We start from the raw sequence: 20936 nt of genomic DNA on the forward strand, positions 1-20936 counted from the left end.
CCTTTGACTCCGCCCCTTTGGTCCAGCTCCACCTGACTGACACCTCCACTCTACCCTGAGCCTGTCTCCCAGAGTGAGCCAGGGCATAGCCCAGGAACTCACATCTTCCCTAGGGAGCCTGGCAGAGAAGCCTACCAGGGGCCTTCAGAGGGTGGGCTGGCCCAGGCCAAAAGGGTCTCTGCCAAGGGACTCATCTGGCTGGAGGCTATACCCTCTCAGCCCAGGAAGGGATGGGAGATCTGCCCATCCTCCTCCTCCTCACCTTTGGGACTAGCGGGCTATGGCTAGTCCTTAGGCACTAAGACAGTAACCTCGCAGACATCCGGGGATGGCCCACAGGGAAACTGGGCCTCCTGAACTAAAGTGGACATATTTAAAAAGCCTGATGCCTCTCCAAATTCTCCTGTGTCTCTTCTATTTGCAAAACAGTTATGAGGCCATGGTGAAATGAGTTAGTGAGTAACCCATGGGTGTCAAGAAAACACAGACCACAAGGAGAAGAAAATTCACTCATCTTGGCAAACTAGAAACGTGTCTACTAATGGTTTGTGCTGTGCCTCAAGACAGGGCAAGTACTGGCCAGCATCTTGCCCTGCCTCTTGCCTGGGTGCGGCTCTGGAGGAGCATGCTGGGGAAGCAGTCTGTGGGGTGGGCAGAGTTTTCCACAAGGAGCCAAGAGGCTGGTAATAGAAACACACTCCCGCTCCTTTTTCGCTCCTCAGAAGCAAATCTGGATTTAGCCTAGTTTTCAGACCTAGACTGTAGGTCAGTAGAAATCCATTAATAGACAGGCATTCTTGCAGTTCAGAGATTTCCTCCTGAATTAACAGGATATTGACCTTCTATAATATTTCTATTATAACTTCCTGTCTTTATTTCTTTAACATGTAGAAATTTTGCATAAAAACAATAGTAATAATTGTCTAATGCATTGGAAACTGCAAAGACTTTTTGTCAATTGTCTAATTTTCACAAAGACTCAATGAGATAGCCATGATCTCCATCTTCAGATGTGGAAATGGAGATGGGGTAAGAGGTGGGGTGCAGACTAGGGAAGTTCATGAGGGTTTGCTGAAGTCTGGTGCAGGCACCCATGAAAGCCCAGCACACCGGGCTGTGCAGAGCGCTTGCTGGACCACACCTTGACCCCGGGCCCTGACTCTGAAGACAAGCGCATACAAGCAAATTAATAAAACGACAACAAAAATCTTTGTTCTGGCTGGATTAGAGGGTTCTTACCCGACAAATTGGTAACTTGTGTATATTTGGAGTTAGAAATGAACATGAGCAAAATTACCAAATTATTATTGCACAACCATGCCATAAACCTGATGCTGTTGATGCATGAAAAGTCTGGAAGTTTATATAACATAAAGTTACCTCTAGATGCTGAAACTGAGTGGCTTTAATTTTTACAAAGTTTTACGTATCTGTATTTTAAAATGTATTTATCTAAACAAGTGGGACCTAATCAAACTTACAAGCTTTTGCACAGCAAAGGAAACCATGAACAAAACGAAAAGACAACCTACGGATTGGGAGAAAGTATTTGCAAACGATACAATCAAGGGCTTAATTTCCAAAATAGACAAGCAGCTCATACAACTCAATAACAAAAAAACAAACAACCCAATGGGAAAATGGGCAGAAGACCTAAATAGACATTTCTCCAAAAAAGAAATACAGATGGCCAATAGGCACATGAAGAGCTGCTCAACATTGCTAATTATTAGACAAATGCAAATCAAAACTACAGTGAGGACCCACCTCACACCAGTCAGAATGGCCATCATTAAAAAGTCTACAAATAACAAGTGCTGGAGAGGATGTGGAGAAAAGGGAATCCTCTTACTGTTGGTGGGAATGTAAATTGGTGCAGCCACTATGGAAAATAGTATGGAGGTTCCTCAAAAAACTAAAAATAGAGTTGCCATATGATCCAGCAATCCCACTCCTGGGCATATACCCAGACAAAATCATAATTCGAAAAGATACATGTACCCCTATGCTCACAGCAGCACTAGTTACAATAGCCAAGACAGGGAAACTAAATGTCTACTGACAGATGAATGGATAAAGAAGATGTACTATATACATACAATGGAATATTACTCAGCCATCAAAAAGGATGAAATAATGCCATTTGCAGCAACATGGATGGACCTACAGATTATCATACTAAGCTAAGTGTGTCAGAAAGAGAAAGACAAATACCATATGATATCACTTATATGGGGAATCTAAAACACAATCCAAATCAACATATCTACAAAACAGAAACAGACTCACAGATATAGAGAGCAGAGTTGTGGTTGCCAAGGTGGAGGGGGGTAGGGAAGGGAAGGACTGGGAGTTTGGAGTTAGCAGAGGCAAACTATTATATATAGGATGGATAAACAATAAGGTCCTACTGTATAGCACAGGAAACTATATTCAATGGTCTGTGACAAACCATAATGGAAAAAAATGTGAAAAAGAATATATATATGTATAACTGAATCACTCTGCTGCACAGAAGAAATTAACACAACATTGTAAATCAACTATACTTCAATAAAATTTTTAAAAATTAAAAAAAATTTTAAATGTATTTTTCTTGTGTATTTTCTCCCTTAAAGTACTGATTTTATTTTTGCTTATTTGTGTTTTATGAGTTTCAGATTACTTATTTTCTAATTTAAATTATGTGCATTTTGAATATTCTAATTAGAGATGCACTAAGTTGTAGGAGTTCAGGTAACTTTTAATTTTCTAGTTATCTTCATTTGCTTATTATGTTAAATCCATTTATTGCCTAAATTAAATGATCTATTTTCTTTCATTTTGGATTAAATAGGATGGTGGTGGTGTTCATGTATTTAAAAAATTTTATAGTTAACTATATTTCTAATTTAATGATTATATTTTTATTTTTTAATTTAAACTTTTTCATTTTGCTTTTTTGTACTTGCCAAAATTTTCATTGCTTGGGTTAATTTTGCATTTCAAATTATTTATTTGCTAATTACTTAATTTATTTTAAAAATTCAACCTGGGTAATACAATTTAGAGTGTTTTTATAGTTTTGTTTCTATATATGTATTTTCTAATTGTTCTACAATGTTATTCTATTATTTGCAAAATAATTTTAACATTTATCCTTTTTGCCAAATTTCTCAATTTCTGGGAATTTAATTTAAAGGAAAAGAAACTGAACAAAAGGACTATAAATGCCTATATATTTTCCTTGCAGCCTTATTCATGATAGTGTCAAATTGGAAACAACAGGAAAAGCAAAGTCCACCAGATTCAGTATTGCACATTCATTCAAAATGTCGAGTTTAGAAACTACATACTAGCATTGAATGGCATAATATTAATTAAGAAAAAATCATTGAATGTCTGATTTTTATGAGCATTATAGTCACTCTGATCTAATCATGGGAAAAGGGTGTAAAGAAAACTGCAAGAAATAGTTAAATTCAAATAAATAGATAAAAGACAGCCCTCTCAAAAACCAAAGAGCAGAAAGAAATACTGGGGCAAATTACAAGGAAGTCGAATGATATTTCATGGGACTCAATGCTATAGAAGTAAGACATTTGTCCCTTCAAAGAGGCAAACATGGTTCTTTCCCCTCTGTTAGCAACATCTACTTCTGGAGGTCGCCATGGAAAGCAGCCGTCCTGGTACTGTAATCCCCAGGGCACTGCTTGGGGAAGCCAGGAAGAAGCCCACTGCAAGCCCCAGGGACCCCAGACCCTGTCCTGCAGACCCTTTTGGCACTGTGTTCTCTCACCTTGCAGGCTGGCGTCAAGATTATGCTAATTAACACCAGGTCCCAGGTCTCTTGTTGCCTGGTGACAAAGTTTCACAGTTGAGGAGGAAGAACCAGGCCGAACAGGGTAAGTTTTCCTCTGGCTGCATTTATTTTACTTTAACTTTGCCAAACTACAACCTCTTCAAACTCTTTTTCTCTCCTCTTCTTGAGTAAGCAACTTTGGAAATGCCGTTCTCCTGGTGTGCTTTATTTACAAACCCCAGACACCAGCTAATTCATTATGTAGGAGAGGGGGAAGCTGGCCCCGAGCCCCAGACAGGAAGGGCAGCTAGCTGGGGACCCAGCTGGGCGTTCTCAGGCGCCTGGGCCGTGGACAAGCTTGGGAGGTTAGTGTGGGAATCTGTGGGGCTTTAGGGTCATGCTTTATGATCTTTCCAAAGTCTCAGTCACCTTGAACGTTGTTTCCTGCTCCACAAGCAGGTGGAGGCTAGTGTTTGAACTGTTTCCTCACCCACCCAGTTATCCCTTTAAGGAAACTGCAGTGCTCGTTCAGTTAGGAGGCTGCAGCCTGTGAAGGCAACCTCAGCAGACCTCACTTGATTTCTGCTGACTATGCTGGGGTTTGGAGCACAGTCTGTCTTTTGAGAAGTCTGGAGGCAAACCATTTCTACGAGTGATCCTGAACACTGGAACCCACGAACAAATGGTTGAGTCCTAGGCTGGGCTGGGCCTTGTAAGGAGGGATTCTTCATGGAACACACTAGAATACACGCCTCACGTCTCTATTTCCACAACAGGCAAAGGTAGGTGCCCCTACTTTGAGTCTTTGTGACTTTGGACAAGCTACGTGGCCTCTCTGAGCCTCAGGCACCGTATCTGTCCAGTGGAGATGAAAATCAATAAATAGATCAGGCAGGTGTAAGAATTATTTACAGTGTCTTTAAAATGCCTGGCCCAGAGTAGGTGGTCAGTATAATCCATACACAGTCTGAAGCCAGGAACCTAATTTAAATGTGTTAAATTGATTTGCAAACGGTCTGGCACATAGTAGGTTCTCAATACATTTACAAACCGTATGGCTGTTATGTGAACCAAGTGCTGATGACCAGCTCTCCTGTGAAGAAATGGGGAGTCAGAAAGGTCAGGAAACGTGTGCTAAGTCATACAACTAGGGAGGGACACAGCTCTGACTGGTCTTCAAGCTGGGGTGACTGGGCTTGAGCCTCAACCTGGAGGGGGAAGGGAGGAGATGAGGCTGCCCCTGTCCGCTCTTCAGTGTGCCTGAGCCCTACTGTTGTGTAGAGACTGACCTTTAAGGCCTGGTGCTTGGTGGTGCCAGTTTCTTCTTGGGACTCCAAGGGTCTCCCACTGTTGCCCACCGCTCTTTACTTGGCAATGCTGATGAAAGGGAAGGACTTCATGCTCTTTCCCTCTACCCATCATCTGGGTGGGTCTTCATCAAAGCTAGGTGATATTTCCTGGTCCCTGGTACTCTTAGAGCATGAGGCATGCAGCTGAACCATGCCCCTCCAAGTGGGCATGATGGGCTACCCAGCTGCACCAACCATCACCAGCTTTCAGCTCATGGCCAGTTGGATTCATTGCCAATTTTCAATTTTCAAGCTCTCTACCTGTCTCACACAATAGAACTCATCTCAACCCCCAGGGCTGGGTGTGATAACACACGTGTGCCTTCTTTTCAGTGAAGGACGAGCCTTAAGGATGGGGCTTGACCTGGGCTGCTATGAACAGGATCTAGCTCGGTTTAGGGTAGTGTCTGGAAAACATGATGAATCAGGAGCTTCCTTGTCGGCCCATAGAGCCAAATTTATTACAGGACATTGTCAAGTCAAACTTTCATGGATAAGCCAAATGGCAGTTAAGCCCACAGACAAGGGCCGGCTCTGCTTGACTAGTATGTGACTTTGGCAAGGGATGTGCTCTGGGGCTCGGTGCATTACCTGTTAAGTGGGGTGGATGAATTAAATGAGATAATGCACGTAATGTATTGTATCTTCCATGAAGTCCTCTGTCTTCATCTTCTACCCTCTCCTTGCTGTCCCTGCTCCAGCCACCCCTGCATCTCCTTTTTCTCCCCACTGTTAGGACTTTGCACTTGGTATGCCCCTTTCTGGGGGTGTTCTTCCCCAAATCCTCCCACATGGCCTCTTAGTGTTCAAGTCTCAGCACAAACTGGGAGAGGACTTCCCCATCTATCTCAGTCTAAATTAGTCCTCCCCCCTCAACCACCGCCATCAACATTCTCCTGACCCTGGGTGTTCCCTTTCACATCATCAGGTTTTATTTTCTGCAGAGCATTTAAACCACCTGACATAATCTTGGCTCTTTTTGCTTGTTTTGTTTGTTTTGTTTTTCTTGCTTGATTTGCTTTCTCCTAAAATAGGAGTTTCACGAGAAACATGTCTGTCATGTTCACTGCATATCTTCTCATCTGACCTGACCTGTAGAATGACTCGAGTACAAATTGTTGAACAAATGAATGAATGAATGGATGAGCAAGTGAGTTGCCTGGGCTCTAGCAAGCTCTAGAGGTTACAAGTGGACAAAGGTATTATCATACCTACAAGTTGCTGTTACATTTCTTTTCTTTTATTATTATCACTAGTATTACTAATAATTTGTGTTTAAAAGGCTGCAAAGACTTTTGTGCTTGGGAATCAGCAAAGATTGTTCCACAAATCCTACATCTGGGATTAATGATCAGTGGGGAGTGTCTTGGGGCTACTAATTTGAGGGAGGCAATCAATATGGTGTTGTTTGGTGACTCTATCAGCATTATTTACCATCATAAAGGTGCCAGGAACCAGATTACCGTTCACTGAGTACCCAGTGCACACTAGTCACTTAACATACAGTCATCACTTCATTTACTCTTCACAACAACTTGCAATTTTCTAACCCATTTTGCAGATCAGTAAACTGAGCTCATGATTAAAACCAGGTGGGCAGTGAAGGTGGGGATGGAGCCCAGTTCTACTGGCCTCAAAGCCTCCACATTCCCTGCTGTCCGAGTGCCTGTCTTCTATTGAGTTACTTTACACATAACAGGAAGGGAGCAGACAGAATGGCTAATACGTGGGTAATATCCCTATTTGTAAAATGCTGAAGAGCTTCCCTGTCCTAAACAAAGTGTGGGCCGCCATGTTGCCTTTGTTCACATCATTCCTAGCAAGTTGTATCTATTTGTCCAAAGTCGCCTGAAAAGGGTTCTCTCTTCTTAATGATAGTCCTGAATGTTTTAGTAATAGCTTCAAATAAGCCTGATAAAGACTCAAGGAGGAAAGGGAAACATGAATTCAGAAAATATTTCTACAGAAAAAGGATTAGAAGTTACAGCATTTTTGAAAGACAGGTGCCTTACATACAAAGAGCCCCAAACCATCCTTTTGCACTCTTTTTCTTTAACCTAAAGTATCCCTTTAAAAATGAGACCATGGTCCTTCCAATGCCCTTCACCTCTGGATGGGGGGAAGTTTAGCTGAGGTTTATACAAACAAACACACACATTGCACCACACTGTTGTCACCCGTATGTAAAAGGCTATGTGGTTTTTATATCACAGTCACCTGTGCTTGACCGAGAGGTCTCAGTGCAGTGGTGGGCTTGCTGGCTCTGAGAGAACATCTCTAGAGGGAAACAAGAGTGGCTGCCTACCACGCCCCCCTCCCCTGACTCTCTAGCATGGCCAAGCTTGTCGGAGACGCAGGAGAGCCTGCGGCTGGCCCAGGGCTGGGTTTCCTCCTGGCTCAGGTAGAAATTAGAGAGGAGAGGGCACGGCCCTGTCGGTGGTCACTCTGGGGGAAGTGTAGGGACTGGCCTTCTCTCCTTGGTTTGACACGCCCTGGAGATTTTTCTCACAACAGCTGAAGTATCATTTGAAAAATAAGCCAGATCATGTCTGCCCTGGGTTTTGTTTTTTTTTTAAATCGTGTCTTTGGCCTCCCTTCCTTCCTTCTTTTCTTCCTTCTCTCCCTCCCTCCTTCCTTCTCCCACCCTCATGCTGTCCCTCCCCATCCCTCTGTCACAGAGCCTTTCCATCTGGAGCATCCTCTATCTGAAATCCCCGCCCTGCCTCCCCGCATCCTGACTTCCTTCCATCTCTGCTCAGTTGTCTTCTGTTCAAAGATGCCCTTCCTGGTCACCTCTTCAAAATACCACATCTCCCAACACCACTCTCTTGTTTCTTTTGCCCCTGCTCTTTCTATTCTTGGCACTCTTCGCCACCCGGTGTTATGTTTGTCTGCTTTGGTTCATCTCCCTTTTAGGATGTGAGCACAGCCTTCATTTAGTTTGCTGCATAAATCAGCGCCTCGTTGATAGTAGTTATCCAGTGTGAACTATGGATGAAGAAATGAATTCCAAAGGGCCAGGGAAGGTGTGGCTGTTCCCTTACAGTTGATCCTCAGGGCTCCCCTTCAAGGTATCTCACAACTTCACAGGTGGGCGGGTTTACAGCAAAGCTTTCCTTGGAGCTAGGACTGTTGTACAGCAAATGGGGGTACCACACCATGGGGCTGGCCAGTGCACGCAGCTGGGTACACCTGGGTCTGCACCATGTCCACCCCTCAGCAAGTTCTCACTGGGGCCAGATGGGGTCGTGGTGCAGAAAGAATGCACATATCACTGGGCACTTGAGAAATGCCCCCCACTCTGCGATCCTGGGTGCGTGCGTGGCTCTGTGCCTCAAAGGAGCTATATCTCTTTATCCTCCAAATAAAGTAATTTGAGGTCTGCACCTGGGAGGCGGGAATGCCCCAGCAAGTAAGTACGCTGGGCTGTGGGGTCTGAATCAGGGTTCTACCCAGTTGGAATCCTGGAGTGCTGGCTCCACTGTCATCAGTTGTGCTGCCCTGTCCAGCTGCAGCTCCTCCCTGCACTCCATCCCCCACCGTCACAGCAAAGTCCTCCGAGGCCCTCACTCACCCTCACGCCACCCTTCAGAAGCAGCCACTTTTGTTATCCCATTTACAGAAGTCGGGGCTGAAGCTCAGTGAGGCTCCACAGACTGTTCAGGATCACCTGACAGTAAATGGGGAGCTGGGTGGCGACCCACGTGGGTCTAAAGCCCCTGCGCTTTTCGCCCTGCCAAGCCACTTCTCTGAGCCCAGCTTCCTTATCTGCAATGGAAGCCACGGCTGTGAGGAGAGAATGCAATCGGGTCCGTCTGGCAATAGCAGTGCTTAAACCACGGTGATTGAAATTGAATTAATGCTCACCTCTTGGGGTTTAAAGGTGCCAACACTGACTTTGGTGCTTTGCTTCCCGGATGTCAAGGTTGCTTTGTGTGCTTTGAATGTGTTGGTTGATGAACAAGACATTTCTAGTCTGTTAAACTAATAATCTTAACATTTTATTTTAATTGTAAGGCACCTATTCCCTTTTGTTCCTTTAACAAATCCAATTAAAACAGAGTACATTCAGAATTACAAAATAGATGCTATTAAACCAATAAGAAATCATAATCTTTTGTTATTGGGCCATGTGACCCCCTGGGAACTTTTGCTCCAAATAAAAGTTGAATTCTTATTACCGGCCAGGGGGAAGAGGGCAGTTTGACAGATAATGGCTTCCCAGGCAGCACATGTGCAGACCCACACTGGTGCTGAGGATGCAGAAGTACACAATATTAGGGGTAGAGGAAGGTATACATGCATAATGTAAGATCCTTAGCGCTGCGTTGATCCAATTAACCAGATAATTGCCAAATGAAATGAACCTGATAATTTCCACACAGATACTCTGTGTGCTGTAGCTCTGATGTCATGGAAAGAACATCCCACCCAGAAGCCCTGGAGTAAGGCGAGCGGTGTGAGCTTGGATAAACCACTTTACACCCACCCCACCCCCAGGTCCTTATCTTTGGGTGGGAGGAATATTCCTACCTCAGAGGAGAGCTGTGAGGACTGAATGAAATGGCAAACTGGAGGGTGCCTGCTGTGTGAAGGAGGCATGAAGGGCCTCTAAGGGCTGGCGGAGAGAATGTGTGTGTTGGGGGCTGTAGGGGGTGGAGCGCATCGTAGGACCCACACTCGGAGAAGGCCTGCTGTTTGGGAACCGCGGAAGTGCATCTTCCAAGTGTTAGGTTTCCAGGTGAGCCCACACTGTGAAAATCGCACTTCTGGTGGCTGCACACAGCCTCTCAGGGCCCTGCACAACTGGCAGCCCTCCCCCCACCTCCCCACACCGGCCCAGGGCAGCAGAGGGACGGCTTCTCTGGTGGGCATGTGGGAATGCTGTGGGCCAGGGTTCTGGGGCCATGCTGGACGAAAACCTGCATCTTTACAGGAAGCTCACACCATGGGGGCTCGTGGGGACTGGAGGGGCCGAGGAACAACAGATTCCTGTCTCTATCACCGCCCACTTGGGGCACAGGCCCATTAAACGAACTGGCTGGTGGCATTACATGTACCCTTTAAACTGTTCCCCTCTCTCTACCTCCTTCTCTTTTTGTCAATCTCCATGCTCTTACACTTAAATGACTCCACTAATGCTAGTAAGATATGTTTAAAATCCGTATTATTCAACTATATTCAGATATAGACACATATATATATCTATGAAAACAAGCACCCCACACATTGGTCCCTGGACAGTGGGATTAACAGGCAACAAGACTAAAGAAAAGGCAACAGAAGGAAAAGAGAGGCAGGATAGTGTAGTGGGATGATCATAAACTTTGGTATTACACACCTAGGTTTGTAGGTGTGTAATAGCTAGGTAGCCTAGGTTTGGCTGAGCTGTGTTGTCTTGTGAACTTGGGGAAGGCATTTGACTTCTTTGAGCCCCAATTCTCCTATATTAAAAATAGGACTGACACTTTGCATAATTACTATGGAGATTAGAGATATAGAAATGGTCCAGCAGCATGCTTGCAATAGTTACTTTGGTACATATCACCTGAATGAAGAGTAGCAAGTGGCTCTTGACATTGTGAAGCATTTCCAAAATTGATGCCGGAAAACCCCCATAGCTGTGGGGTCCTGTAAGACTCCACCCCCGCTGTCCACATCTCTCTCCTGCTGTCATTCTCTCCATCATCTCTGCCAGGTGTCTGGTGGCGGTATTGCTGTGAGCTGCACAGAAATCTTTCTGCCTCTAGTCTGTCCCCTTCCTAGCAATCTGTCCTTCTGCTCACAGGAAAGCAGGGCTCGATATAATGTAGCTGGGGGCAGAGGTGGAAAAAAATAAAACCACTTAATGGTTATACCTCCAGTGAGTCTATACTCCAAAAAGCAGACAAAATTGTAAAGCAAGTAGTAGAGCACACAGTTCCTGGCCCAGAGTGGGTGCTGGACAAACAGTAATTCTTTCCTCCAGTGCAGACGATGCCTGAGTTGAACATTCGTGCCTTTTTTAGAGGTCTGGCAGAGCTTCTAGACACACCCACTCAACAGAGAGCCCCGCAGTGACCACTCACGTCTCCACCTGCCACAGGGCTTTTCACATGAACGAACAGCTCGTTCTGGGAAGGGGTGGAGGGCACAGGGAGTGATCTGAAGGCTCATGGGAAGTCACAGCACAGGCGAGGCTCTCCCCTTACATATCTAGTGAATGGGTCTTATCAGAGTTGGGAGAAAGAATAATGACTTTTGAATGAGTGATTTCACTGAGGGAAGTTTGCATTACTTCCCCTTAAGAGATGTCCCACAAGCAAAAGACATTTCTCATCCACATGGCACAAAGCTTGCTATGAAGTTAGTGCCAAATATTGACGGTGACTTTGGGGGTTTCAGTTGCACAATATGTCTATCCTGGTCTCAATGCATCAGTGAAAAGGGTGAAGTAATTATTGTGAGATTGTGTTAACAAGATGTTTAAAGATATCAGATACATATAAACAAAGTCAGTCTTAAAAATATACATGAGTGTGAAGCATCAGATAAATTCTAGTATCATAGTGAAGATAATGATCTTACAGCTGAAAATGCTTGCAAATATTCTGATGGCATTAAAATATAAGTTGCCATTACATTTTTAATTTAGATATCCATGGGGTGTCCCACCATGCTGTTTGATTCACAATGACTAGATAGAAAAATTAATAGAAATTAAAGTCAAACCAACCGGTCCAGTTTTCCTAAAGTATAAAAGCCAATTGTACAAGACAAAAAGTACATTTAGAAACTTCTCATATTTGGGTTTCCAAGCTGTTCGTGTGAAATGAAATCTATTATTTGACTACCCATCTATCTGTCTGTTCATCCACCTGTCTGTTCATCTATCTACCTATCCATCTATCTGATTATCTATTTACATTTCTTTCTCTCTATAATTGCCAGCTTCCCTTGTGTGGATTGATCCCACGCTGATATGTGAGGATGCTACGAATTGATAATAACAGTTCATCTAATCAGACTTAGTTGTATTGAAAGATCATCAGTTTCACACTTCTTTTGCCAATACTTACTCTCCTACCCAATGGGCAGGCCTGGGCAGGATGCTGACCATTCAGAGTTGTATAAGAAAAGGGGTGTCCCTGGGCTTTGGGGGCTCCCAGCACTGGTCTGCTTCTAGTGGTTCTCTCAGCTTAGAGGGGTCAGAATGGACCCTGAGCAACACACCCTGCCCTCCACAACCAAAAGTAAGGGTCCCAGCCAGGTAAAGCGGCCCTGAGGAGAAGCATGAAGAGGGTGGGGGCTGAGCGTGCTTCATCTGGCCTGGGGCTGTCTGGGGGCCCAGATGCACTGAGGAGGAGGTGAAGTGCTTATCCCGGCCGGCCCCTACTTTGCCTGCAAGTGATGAATGAATGAACAGGCTCTGAGCCAAAGGACCTGGTGGGGAGAAGCTCCTTAATGGAGAAGTCCCTGTGGACAGCCCCATGCTGCTTCCTCCCCATCAGTCATCAGAGAAGGGAGGGCTGTGGGGGACCAGGCACAGCTGGGCTCACCTGGCTGGATCTCCAGTCTACTGGAAGCATCCTTCCCACCTAGGCCCTTTGTCCTCCCTCAGGTGAACTTTATCTTAAATACAAGAAATACAAAAGACAGCCTAGGCTTTTTGGGACTCGGAATTTGGTGGCCAGAATCAGTAACAACCTAGATTTTAGCTCTTTGAGCTTAGAGACTGGCCCCATTTACTGCTCACCTGTATAAATAACACAGAGGCTTGGTACCTAGTAGGCTCTCGATATACTTACTGAATTGAGTGTACAAATGAATGAATGAATGCAGGAATTAGCACATGGAGTTGGCTTAAATTAGTCCCAAAGAACTAACAAGGATCATGGACAAAGGAAACTTTACTACTTTTTCAGATCCATGGGATAGAGTTGTCAAATAAAATACAGAACTATGCAATGTTTGGGATATACATATATTCAAAACTATCCACTGTTTATCTGAAGCTCAAATTTAACTGGGCACCTTGCAATTTTATTTGCTAAATCTGGCAACCTTACCATGAGAAGTCATTGATAAACATGATCAGAACTCAGGCTCCCCTGATCTCAGTCCATATTTTTTTTAATTAAGATTCTAACTCAAGTGCAATAGGACAGTTTTTCTGATATGTCACCTTGTGTATAGCTGTTCCCTGCAGTGTGCATGTGCATACACATGGTAGACATGCATACATGGCCAGCAGTGCCCACATGATACACGTGTGGATGCCCTTCACAGGGCAAAACAAGCCTGAGTGGGGGCATGAAAAAGTCACAGACTTCCAAGCTGGGCTGAGAACGACAGAAATAGACTATGGAGTCCCAAATATTTTTAATTTTTTAAAAAAATTTAAATTTCCCCACAGCAAAGTTGCTTCTTTTGTATACAGTTCTCTGAGCTCTAACATGTATAGCTTCATGTAACCACCACCACAGACAAGGTACGGGCAGTTCCAACACCCCAGAAAACTCATTTGTGCTGCTCTGTTGTTGTCAAACCTTCCCCATCCCTATTCCCTGGCAATCACTGATCTAGTTTCTGTACCTATGGTTGTGACTTTTCCAGACTGTTGTATAAATGGAATCATTCATGATGTAGACTTTTAAGATTGTCTTCTTTTACTCAGCAAGATGCTTTTGAGAGTCATCCAAGTTGTTGCACGTATCAATAGATTTGTTCTCTTTATGTTTAATAGTATCCATTATAAGGTAAGCCACAATTTCTTATCCATCCACTGAAAGACCTTCAGGTTTTTTATTTCTGTTTTTGGCAATTATGAAGACAGCAGCTATAAACACAAGTTTTTGTGTGAACATGAGGTTTTAGTTTTTTGGGGGGTAAATACCTAGTTGGGGGAATGCTGGGTCATATGATAAGTATATAGTTAATTTTATCAGAAATTGCCAAACTGTTTTTCACAGTGACTGTACCATTTTTAATCCCCAGTAACAATATCTGAGCATTCTAGTTGCTCCACACCCTAGCCAAATCTTTGTATTATTGGTTTTTATGTTTTGTTTTGTTTTAGGCATTTTAGTAACTGTGCAGTGGTATCTGACTGTGATTCATTTGCATTTCCCTAGTGACTAATGATAACTGAGCAATGCTTTGTGGTTTGGTGGGCTTATTGGCCATTCATATAACTTCTATGGTAAAATGTCTCATTAAATCCCTTGGGCATTTTTTAAAAAAATTGTATTGTCTTCTTTCTTACTGTTGACCTTGAGTTCTTTATAGATTCTGAATACTAGTCCTTTGTTGGATATGAATTTTTGTTTGTTTACAGAGCAAAAATTTCAAATTTTGTTGAAGTCCAATTTGTCAATATTTTCTTTTACGGGTTGTACTTTTGCCAAACTCAAGGTCATGAAAAACCTTCTCCTTCGTTTTCTTTTAAAAGTTTTATGGTTTTACACTTTACATACCTATGACCCATCTTGAGTTAGAGTTAATTTCATTAGTTCGAGATTCAATTTTTTTGCATATTGGGTAATCAATTGTTCCAACACAATTTGTTGAAAAGTCTGTTGTTTCTCCATTGAATTTCTCTTGAATTTTTGTCAAAAAACAATTGACCATTTTGAACATATTTATATGGATATAGTTCTGGACTCTGTTTTCTATTCCACTGATCAATAATATACTATCCCTTCATCAATACCACATTTTGTAATTACATGGTAGGTTTTAAAATCAGGAAGCATGAATGCTCCAACTTTGTTTCTTTTTCAAAATTGTTCTGAATTTCTAGCTCCTTTTCCTTTCAATATAAATTTTAGAATCTGTTTATTCATACATACAAATAATCCTGCTGGAATCTTTACTGGAATCACATTGATCTTTAGACCAATTTGGAATGAGTTTACATCTTAACTACATTAAGTTTTTCAGCTCATGAATGGTATGTTTCTCCATTTGTTTAGATCTTCTTTGCTTTGTTTCATCAGTGTTTTGCAATTTTCATCACAGAAATCCTGCACTTTTTTTGGTTTTACTTACGTGAAATATACAAGTATTTTATTCTTTGGAGCATTATTATTTTTCAAATTTCAGTTTCCAATAGCTCATTGCTAGTATACAGAAATTCAGTGGATGCTTTTTGTGTAAATGTGTATCCTACAACCTTGCTAAACTCACTAGTCAGTTCCAAGAATGTCTTTTAAACTCTGTAGGATTCTCTACCTGGACAAGCAGCTCATCTGTGAGAAGGACAGTTTTATTTCATTCTTTCCTAACTCTATGCCTTTTATTTATTTATTTATTTGCATTATTACACTGGCTAGAATTTCCAATATAATGTTAATAGGAATAGTGAGAGTTTACCTTCTTGCTTTGTTCTCAAACTTAGGGGAGAAAGCATTCAGTCTGTCACCGATTATATTAACTATAGGGTTTTTCTTTTTTTGTGGGGGTCCTCTATCAGGTTAAGGAAGATAAACTGGATTACTTGTTCACTGAGAGTTTTTGTCATGAATAAGTGTTAAGTTTTGTTACATGTTTTTTCAGCATAAATATGATCATGTATGTTTTTCTTTTTAGTCTGTTAACGTGCTATATTACATTGCTTTCTGAATATTGAATCAACCTTGCATTTCTACTTGGATGTCATGTATTATTCTTTTTATATATTGGTGGATTCAATTTGCTAATACGGTACGCGGGCCTCTCACTGTTGTGGCCTCTCCCGTTGTGGAGCACAGGCTCCGGACGCGCAGGCTCAGTGGCCATGGCTCACAGGCCCAGCCGCTCCACGGCATGTGGGATCTTCCCAGACCGGGGCACAAACCCGTGTCCCCTGCATTGGCAGGTGGACTCTCAACCACTAGGCCACCAGGGAAGCCCAATTTGCTAATATTTTGTTGAGAATTTTTATGTTCATGTTCATGAGGGATATTGGTCTGTCGTTTTCTTTCTTTGTATTGTCTCTGTGTGATTTTAGTATCAGGGTAATGCCGGCCTCAGAAAATAAGTTAGGAGTTGCTCCCTCTTCTATTTTCTGGAAAAGTTGGTGTAAAATTGGTGTTGTTATCTTTAAATGTTTGGTAGAATTTGCCAATAAAACCATCTGAGACTGGAGGGTTTTTTTGGAAGCTTTTCAGCTGTGAATTCAGTCTCTTTAATAACTATAGGTCTTTAAGGGTTGTCTATTTCTTCATGGGTGAGATTTTAGTTTACAGTCGATTTCATCTAAGTTTTTTTCTAAAGTTGTTTGTACTATTCCTTTATTATCCTTTTAATGTCTATGGGTTTTTAGTCCTATCCTCTCTTTAATTATTGATATTCATAATTTGTGTCTCCTCTCTTTTTTAAATCGTACACATAGCAGCACTATTTTAAAAAATTAATTAATTAACTTATTTTTGGCTGCGTTGGGTCTTTGGTGCTGTGCGTGGGCTTTCTCTAGTTACGGTGAGCGGGGGCTACTCTTCGTTGCAGTGCACGGGCTTCTCATCGCAGTGGCTTCTCTTGTTGCAGAGCACGGGCTCTAGGTGCATGGGCTTCAGAAGGTGTGGCATGTGGGCTCAGTAGTTGTGGCTCACGGGCTCTAGAGTGCAGGTTCAGTAGTTGTGGCGCACGGGCTTAGTTGCTCCGCAGCATGTGGGATCTTCCTGGACCAGGACTTGAACCCGTGTCCCCTGCATTGGCAAGTGGATTCTTAACCACTGTGCTACCAGGGAAATTCCTCTTTTTTTTAATTTCATTGTCAGTCTGGCTAGATATTTATCAATTTTATTAAACCTTTCAGTGAACAAGCTTTTAATTTCACTGATTTTCTCTATTGTCTTTATCCTTTCAATTTTATTGATTTCTGCTCATTTTTACTATTTCTTTTTTGTGCATCCTTTAGGTTTATTTTACTTTTCTTTACTACTTTATTTAATGTAAAAGTCTGTTATTGATTTGAGACCTTTCTTATTTTTTTAAATATTCCTAGTATGAATGTTTAATGCTATAAATTTTCCTCTAATCACTGCTTTAGTTGCATACCATAAGTTTTAATATGTTCTATTTTTATATTCAGTTCAAAATATTTTCTAATTTCCCTTGAGATTTCTTTGACTCATGGAGAATTTATGAATATGCTGTTTAATTATTATGCTGTTATGCTGTTAACTATTTGGAGATTTTCTAGTTATTCTGATAATGACTTCTAACTTAATTCCATTATTTTTAGAGAACATTCTTTATATGATTTCAATTCATTTATATTTGTTAAGATTTGTTTCAGGACCACGAATGTAGTCCATATTTGTGAATGTTCCATGTGCACTTGAAAAGAATGTGTATCCTGTTGCTGGGTAGAGTGTTTTATAAATGTCAATTAGATCCCACTGGTTGGTGGTAATGTCCAGTTCTTTATCAATGGTTCTCATCTGGCAATTTTGCCCCTCAGTGGACAGTTGTGAATGTTTAGAAACATTACTGGTTGTTCAACTAATGGAGAGCTACTGGCATTTAGTGGGTAGAATATTCTTACTTTCCGCTGCTAAACATCCTGCAATGCACAGGACAGGCCTTTCCCCCATCACCACCCCATCCCTGCCAACAACAAAGAACTATCTAGCCCAAAGTGTCAACAGAGCCAAGGTTGAGAAACCCCATTCCTTGCTGATTTTCTCTCTAGTCCTGTTGATTACTGAGAGAGAAGTATTGATAGCTCCAACTCTAATTGCATATTTGCCCATTTTTTCTTTCAATGTTATTATCACTTTTTGCTTCATCTATATTAAAGCTCTCTTGTTAAGTACATCTTTTTCCATTCTTTTAGTTTAACTTACTTTTGTTTATTTAAAGTGTTTTTCTTATAGATGGCATATAATTGGGTCTTTTTCTTTTATAATCCATTCTGAAAACTATCCATTCCGATTGCTCTGGGGACTAAAATATACATACTTATCTTTCTACAGCCTACTTAGAATTAATATTTTACCACTTCCAAAGCAATGTAAAAATCTTACCTACCTTATAGATGTCATTAACTTCCCCCATTATGTTGTAGTTGTCATATGTATTCCATCTACATACATTGACAGTTATAATTTTTGCTTTCAACCATCATTCGTATTTTAAAGATTGTAAGAGGAGAAAAACAGCCTATTATATCTACCACATATTTACATTTCCATTGCTCTTCCCTTATTCTCAAGGTCCAAGCTTCCCTCTAGTATTGTTTCCCTTTCATCTAAAGACTTCTTTTATCATTTCTTCGATAGCAGCTCAACTAGTGGCAAATATTTTTATTTTTCATTTATCTAAGAATGTCTATTTTGCCTTCATTCATATAGAATGTTTTTATTTACTGTCTGGTTGACAGTTCTTTTTTTTCAGCATTATTTTAAAAATATTTTTCCAGTACCTCTGGCCTTCACAGTTTCTAGTGAGAAACCTGTAATAATTTGTATGCTGTTCCCCTGTAGGCAATGTGTTGTTTTTTTCTTTAATTTTTGCTTTAATTATGAGCAGTTTGATAATGTCTGAATGTGGATTTCTTTCAGTTTATTTATCCTGTTTGCAGTTCACTGAGCTTCTTGAATCTGTAGTTTTTATGTCTCTCACCAACTTTTGGAAGTTTTTACCCATTTTTCCTTCAAATATTTTTCTGCACCACAAGCCTTTATCCTCTTCTTCTTCTTCTAGGATGTATCTTTGTATCTGTATTGATATATACATGTATATTTTGAGCAGGTAGTCACAGGCTACAAGTTCTGGCAAACCTTTTGTAGATTCTGTAGACGTTTATAATGTCCATTCAGTTTGCAAAGAATTTACAGTACTATTCGAATCAGCCCTTCATGTTGCTACCCAGGCACCAGTCTGAAACCTGCACAGTGCTCAGTTCACAAAGCCTTTGGGTTCAGGGTTTGGGAGTAGGTACTCAAGACCCTGTTCAGGGTTTGGTCTATTCGTGGGCAGCTCAGGGTGTATCCTGGAGTTCATATACAACTTTATTAAACTCTCTCCTCTTTGCAATCTCCCCAACACTTTGTGGTTCCCAGGAGTTGCCCTCCCCTCCTTGGTCTTCTGGCTAGAAATCTAGGGAACTTGTTTTCTAAAACTGTTGTGTACTTCCTGCCACTGTTTCTCTCTCCAGGGCCAAGTAGCAGTGGGATAGAGAGAAAAAAAGCAAACTTCCACACACTTGGGACAATAGTTTGGTCAAAGACAATGGTTCTCCCCCTTTAGAGTTTTAAGTGCCTGCATGCCTGACTCCGGTGATACAGGATTGCCTGAGGCTGAGGCAGAAGAGAATGGAAAAGATGAATAGAAAAGAACGGGATCTCCCTCACCCTGACCCTAAAAGGCCCCGTCTCCCTGTCCTTGGCCAGTGAGGGAGGTTTTTGTTGGAAATCTGTCATCACTGGTGCAAAGTTGGTCTTACTTTGAGTTACTTCTCCAATCTGCCTTACACCATTTATCTTCAGAGTCCTTGGGCCTTTTGCTGCATTCAGTGGGTGAGATGGGCAGAGCGCACTTACTCCATCTTAACTGTGACTGGAACCCCAGCTTTCATTTTTAAACTGCTTTGCCCCATCTGGTTCCACACAGCTGTGTAATACAGATATTTCAATACTGGTGAACACAGTACTGTCTTTGGTAACCAGCCAATCATGCCTGAATGTGGTCGGTTCACTGTTTCTAAAGAATAGGTTCAGCTTACAAGGCCCACTCCAAAGAACATCAATGCGGCTGAGAGCTGAGAATACTCTCATCCGGCTATTGTGGAGGGCTCCATCCATCTCAGGAGGCTCTGATCCAGTAGGACTTGCATAGGGTGGAATCCTCAAACCTTCAGCCAGGAGTGGCAAGAGCAGGATTTATAATAAACATGTGGGAGGCATTTTTACCTACTTGCCTTTGGCACTGAGGATTACTGTACAAGGAAAACATGTGATACTAGGCTCACACAGCCTGATTGCTGGCGCTCCATGTGTTACACAAACATGGTTCCTGATAAAGGGCCTGGATGATGAAGTAGAGAAAGTGCAGAGCACCTCTCCCACTCATCCCTACTGGGAGATGGAGGCAGTGCAAGCATTTATCTCCTGACAGCATGCTTCTGTCCAGAGTGGGAGCTTGGTCCAAAATAGCATACCAGCAAGCAAGAGACACCAAGCTGTAGAAAAGAAAAGAGCCTCTAGAACAGGCAGGCCGGTTGCATCCTCCTCTTGACTGTAGACCTTCCTCACTCCTGAGCCTCAGTCTTCTTCTCTTTATAGTGGGGATAAGCTTATGGATCTTGCTGGATTGTTGAAGATTAAAATCAATATGTGCAAAGTTCCTGATAGTAATATTTAATAGTTAACATTATCAAGCTTTCACTATGTGCCAGACACTGCTGTGAGAGCTTTATAGTTTAGATAATTTACACTCCCTTAGAGTCCTAAATGGGAGCTGTTTTCACAAATAAGGAAATCGAGGCACTGAAAATTTAAGCAATTTATGGTAGAACTGGACTTCTAAGCAAGCACTGTGAAGCCAGAATCTACCCGTCACTCTGTACATTCTACTTCTCCGATGGCAGCAATCTGTTATCACACCTATCGGTGCAGAGGTATCTACAGTAGAATCTCAGTGTGAAGAATGTGAGGGGAGGAAGACAAGGCGGGTAGGAGGTGGGAAAAGGCAGCATTCTCTTCAATTCTGCCAGGCTCCACCGTGGCCCTCTCTTCCACGCTCATGGGCATGCTGTAGGCACATTTTCCTACCTGGGGGCTAAGCAAAGACTTCTCTGTGCTGCTTTTATTTGCACTGCTGTTATAGTAGCCAAGGCCTGA

The 20936-nt window shown here is 42.2% G+C and overlaps 1 protein-coding gene across 1 annotated transcript in view; it reads right to left on the reverse strand.

Moving 5' to 3' along the window:
• WDFY4 (WDFY family member 4) overlaps positions 1–20936 on the reverse strand; it is a 276626-nt gene that overhangs the window by 40519 nt on the left and 215171 nt on the right. The gene's annotated exons all lie outside the window — the stretch shown is intronic.

Source organism: Mesoplodon bidens (assembly GCF_964165515.1).
Source record: "Mesoplodon bidens genome assembly, chromosome: 1".
Classification (NCBI taxonomy): Eukaryota; Metazoa; Chordata; class Mammalia; order Artiodactyla; family Ziphiidae; genus Mesoplodon; species Mesoplodon bidens.